Source organism: Capricornis sumatraensis, chromosome 7, assembly GCF_032405125.1.
Source record: "Capricornis sumatraensis isolate serow.1 chromosome 7, serow.2, whole genome shotgun sequence".
Taxonomy (NCBI): domain Eukaryota; kingdom Metazoa; phylum Chordata; class Mammalia; order Artiodactyla; family Bovidae; genus Capricornis; species Capricornis sumatraensis.
The window spans coordinates 94,180,607-94,185,764 of record NC_091075.1 but is presented as its reverse complement, the minus strand read 5'-3'; the positions used below and the strand labels follow the sequence as shown (position 1 = coordinate 94,185,764).

The 5,158-nt window shown below is 45.3% G+C and overlaps 1 non-coding gene across 1 annotated transcript; it reads right to left on the bottom strand.

Moving 5' to 3' along the window:
- Window positions 1-295: 295 nt before the first annotated feature.
- TRNAA-UGC (transfer RNA alanine (anticodon UGC)) lies at window positions 296-367 on the bottom strand. Its single transcript has one exon. It is a non-coding gene; the product is annotated as a tRNA-Ala (tRNA).
- Window positions 368-5,158: the final 4,791 nt, after the last annotated feature.

The window sequence follows — 5,158 nt, the reverse complement described above, 5'->3', positions numbered from 1 at the left end:
GTTGCCATTTCCTTCTCCAGGGGAACTTCCTGACCCAGGAACTGAACTCAAGTCTCCCGCATTGCAGGCAGATGCTTTACCGACTAAGCTACGAGGGAAGTTCCAAAGTGAAAGTTGTTCAGTAGTGTCCAACTCTTTGCGACCCCATGGACTGTGGAATATTCCAGGCCAGAAAACTGGAGTGGGTAGACTTTCCCTTCTCCAGGGGATCTTTCCAGCCCAGGGATTGAACCCAGGTATCCCTCATTGCAGACAGATTCTTTACCAGCTGAGTCACGAGGGAAGCCCAAAAATGTGGAGATGCCGGGGATTGAACCCGGGGCCTCATACATGCAAAGCATGTGCTCTACCACTGAGCTACATCCCCTACCAGGTCCTAGACAAAGAACTCTACATGCATTATCTTTTTTCATCTTTCATCTTTGGGCTCTGTCTGTGGTTCCTGGCACAGAGCTTCTAAAACCATTGACATTTGCTAAGTGATAAAAGCACTGGGAGGAGCATCTTTTGTTTAATCCCTGGTTCCTAAATCCCTTGGAATTTCCTAGGTAACCACAGTGTGTTTTGTTCTAATCAGGTGGCCCTGGGTGGGCTCCTGCATGGGGCCTGGTCACCAGAAAGATCAAGCCACAGTCAGAATCTTGGAATTTTCAGCCACGCTCCTTCATTCTCCAGAGAAGGAAGAGGGCTGGAAATGGGTTGATGATCAATCATTCCTACGTGGTGAAACCTCCACAAAAATCCCCGAAGGACCAGGTTCTGAGATACTTCTACGTCGGTGAATGCATGGCGGTGCCGGGGGAGGGCACACCCAGAGAGGGCAGGGAAGCCCCCATATATCTGGCCCTACACATTCCTTCCTTCTGGATGTTCATCTGTAGCCTTTATCATCTTTTTTACAATCCACTGGTCAACAGTGAGTGAACTGTTTTCTTGAATTCTCTGAGCTGCCATAGCAAATTAATTGATTCTGAGCGGGGAGGGAGTTGTGTATAGTTCATCAGTCAGAAGCACAGGGAACAACCTGGACTTGTGATTATCATCTGAAGTGGGGTTGGGACAGTCTTGCAGGACTGAGCCCTTCACATGTAGGAGCTGATAGTATTGTTAGGGGAAGCACACTGATTGAAACTGCCCACCCTGGCCAGGCACCATAGTAACAATTTGCATGAGTTGTTTTATGACAGGAGATCCTGATAAGGAATATGGAACTAATAAGCCACCACCAACCGGTAGAGTTCAGGAAAGGTCAAAAGGAGACACCACATGTCCGTCCACTTCCCAGAATCCCTCTCGCTAGCATCCATCTTGGCTGAGCGATGCATGCGCCACCAGGAAAGACTCAGAATTAGAATGATTGGCCAAAGACCACGCGGAAACTAATCCCATCACCATAAAACCCGAGACTGTGAGCCACGCGGCAGAGCAGTTCTCCTGGGTTCTCTTACCCTACTGCTCTCCACCCAGGTGCCCTTTCCCAATAAAATCTCTTGCTTTGTCAGCACATGTGTCTCCTCAGACAATTCATTTCCGAATGTTAGACAAGAGCACAGTTTCAGGCTCTGGAAGGGGTCCCCCTTCCTGCAAAAGTATCTCCAGGCAGAGTATCAAAACTGAGTTAGGTTGTAAGACACAGAGCTGGTGTCACAGAGCATTATTTGGTGTGGGAAAAACAGCCACTCATCTGGTATCAGAAGTTTTGAGGGATTTCCCCATTGGTACAGTGGATAAGAATCTGCCTTCCAATGCAGGGGACACAGGTTCAATCCCTGGTTCAGGAAGATTCCACATCCCAGGGCCAGTGGGGGGTGGGGTGGGGGCAGCAACTAAAATCTGTGAACAACTCCTGAAGCCCGTGAGTCTAGAGGCTGTGTTCCACAAAAAGAGAAGCCACTGCAATAAGAAGCCCAAGCACCTCAATGAAGAATAGCCTGCTCAACAGCAAGACCTAGCGCAACCAAAAATTAATCAATTAAAAGCAAAATAGATTATTGTGAATTAAAGGAGAAACATATTTTTTAAAAAATGTTCTGAGTGTGGCAATAGTGTGAGACTAAGGGAGACACAAAGGAGGAAAACTGAGGATGATTTTTTTTTTTTTTTGCATAACCCCTGAGGACAGTTTTATCTTGGGGATAATTATTATCCCTAATTTACTGATGGGGAAAACAGGTCTGGAGAAAGGCAGCAACAGGCTCTGAATTACAGATCAAGTAAGTTAAGAAATCAGGAATTTAACCCAGGGAAGCCCCTGTAGTGAATGAAAGTGAAGCATTTATTGCAGGGCACCAATCAAGGAGTCCTGGCTTCCCTAGTGGCTCAGATGGTAAAGAATCTGCCTGCAATGCAGGAGACCTGGGTTTGATCTCTGGGTCGTGAAGATCCCCTGGAACAGGAAATGGCAACCTGCTCTGGTATTCTTGCCTGGAAAATTCCACGGACAGAGGAGCCTACAGGTTACAGTTCATGGGGTCTTGAAGAGTTGGACACAGTGGAGTGACTAAGTCAAGGACAGTTAGTGCTTAAAAGACTCTGAACTCCCCAAGGCTTGCAAGGAAAGGTTTTTAAAAACAAGATAAGGGAGGGGGGTGGTGTCAGCTCAAGTACATGCTTCTGACTGGCGGTGAGGTAATTGTGGGAGTCAACATCATCAACCTTCTGGTTCCAACTGGTCTGGGGTCTTCATCCTTGTGGGCAGCAGACAGTTAACTTCTTCCATCTGGTAGGGGTTTCAGTATTTGCAAAACAGCTCAAAGGATGTGACTCAGAGTATCATGTACAGCCCTCGAGGAGGAACTAAAGGTCCTTGACTTGGTTTAGTGGCTGAACTGTTATTATTTTGTCTTGCTTGACTGTTTTCCTTTCTGCGTTTTCTCTTTCCTCTGATTAAACTCACTTTGTGGACCTCAGGGAAGGCCTACAAGGCTACGGTTTTTCTACAGACTAGGGGCAGGGAGAGGACAAGGAGGTTGGGAGAGTCTGTTCCAGGAAGACCCCATAGAATCCTGCTCAATTACTTATGCATTCCATGTGCATTTTAAATTGTTTTAAGTTTTTAGAAGTTCAGCTCAGGAGATTACATGTCTATTGGGAATCCTTCAATTTCAAGTTTTCTGTTTTCCTGTGTATTCATCAGGGTTGCTCTATAATCTAACTTCAGAAAGTTTTCAGTCTTTGGCTAAATATTGGTTTTGGGGAAACTTGTTCTTAAACATGCTTTGCATTTGGGAGGAGTATTTTCATCAATACTTTTTTTCTTCTGGCCACACCATTGCAACAGGAGGGAAAGGGGCAGGGCACAGCTTTTGAAAGAATGACATAGCCCAAGGACACAACATAAACCAGTTGGATTCAAGTGGGACAAAGATGGTAGACAAGACTAGACCTTGATCCGCAATCAGCAAGTGAAATGACACAGCCAGAGGTGCCATGACAGTTCCAAGGGGTCAAAAGATCAAGGAGTGGGTGGTGGCCCAAAACCTAGAAATCACCACCCCTTCCCCCAAATAGTTGGAATAATCCTCCCACTGATGTTGAAGTTGAAACTACAATCCCCTGGCCACCAGATGCGAAGAGCTGGCTCATTTGAAAAGACCCTGATGCTGGGAATGACTGAAGGCAGGAGGAGAAGGGGACGAAAGAGGATGAGATTGTTGGATGGCATCACCGATTCAATGGACAGGAGTTTGAGTAAACTTTGGGAGTTGGTGATGGACAGGGAAGCCTGTTGTGCTGCGGTCTATGGGGTTGCAAAGAGTCAGACATGACTGAGGAACTGAACTGAACCGAATCCTCCCACTCATTAGCATATGAAATTCAGTTCAGTTCAATTCAGTTGCTCAGTAGTGTCTGACTCTTTGCAAAGTAGATGTTTTTCAGGAACTCTCTTGCTTTTTTGATGATCCAACAGATGTTGGCAATTTGATCTCTGGTTCCTCTGCCTTTTGTAAATCCAGCTTAAACATCTGGAAGTTCACAGTTCATGTACTGCTGAAGCCTGGCTTGGAGAATTTTGAGCATGACTTTACTAGCGTGTGAGATGAGTGCAATTGTGGAGTAGTTTGAACATTCCTTGGCATTGCCTTTCTTTGGGATTGGAATGAAAACTGACCTTTCCCAGTCCTGAGGCCACTGCTGAGTTTTCCAAATTTGCTGGCATATTGAGTGCAACACTTTCACAGCATCATCTTTTAGGATTTGAAAGAGCTCAACTGGAATTCCATCACCTCCATTAGCTTTGTTTGTAGAGATGCTTCCTAAGGCCCACTTGACTTCACATTCCAGGATGTCTGGCTCTAGGTGAGTGATCACACCACCATGGTTCTCTGGGTCATGAAGATCTTTTTGTATCATTCTTCTGTGTATTCTTGCCACCTCTTCTTAATATCTTCTGCTTCTGTTAGGTCCATACCATTTCTGTCCTTTATTGTGCCCATCTTTACATGAAATGTTCCTTGATATGTCTGATTTTCTTGAAGAGATCTCTAGTCTTACCCATTCTATTGTTTTCCTCTATTTCTTTGCATTGATCACTGAGGATATGAAATTACCCAGCCTATAAGAACTAGCTGCACCACATTTCATGGCACACTCGCCCTCTGCAATGGCCCATACTCTATCTGGGGAATGTGCTTCTCTCTGAATCTGAATAAATCTACTTCTTACCTATCACTTTGTCTCTCACTGAATTCTTTTTGTGATGAGACATCAAGAACCTGAGCTTCATTAGGTCCTGAAACCAGGTACCATGTGTTTTGACTGGGTTTTCATCCCAGAACATGGGTTCAAGTCCCAAGCAGAGTTTTGGCTGGGTTCGAGTCTCAATCTGAGGTAAATGGTTTCACCATGAAGCTTGCAGGAACCTAGCTCCCTGACCAGGGATTGAACTCATACTGCCTACATTGGAAGCACAGAGCCTTAACCGCTGAACTGCCAGGGAAGTCCTTGTTGTTACTAGTGTTCTACTCATTTGTAGTGGGTTGGATACTGTCGCTCAAAATTTCAGGTTGGGATGTGACCTTATTTGGAAATGGAGTCTTTGGCAGATGTAATTAAGATATAGCTTAAAATGGTATCAAACTGGATTAGCGTGGGCCCTAAATCCAATGAATGTCCTTAGAAAAGACAGAAATAGACACAGTAATGTTGGGAAGGTTCA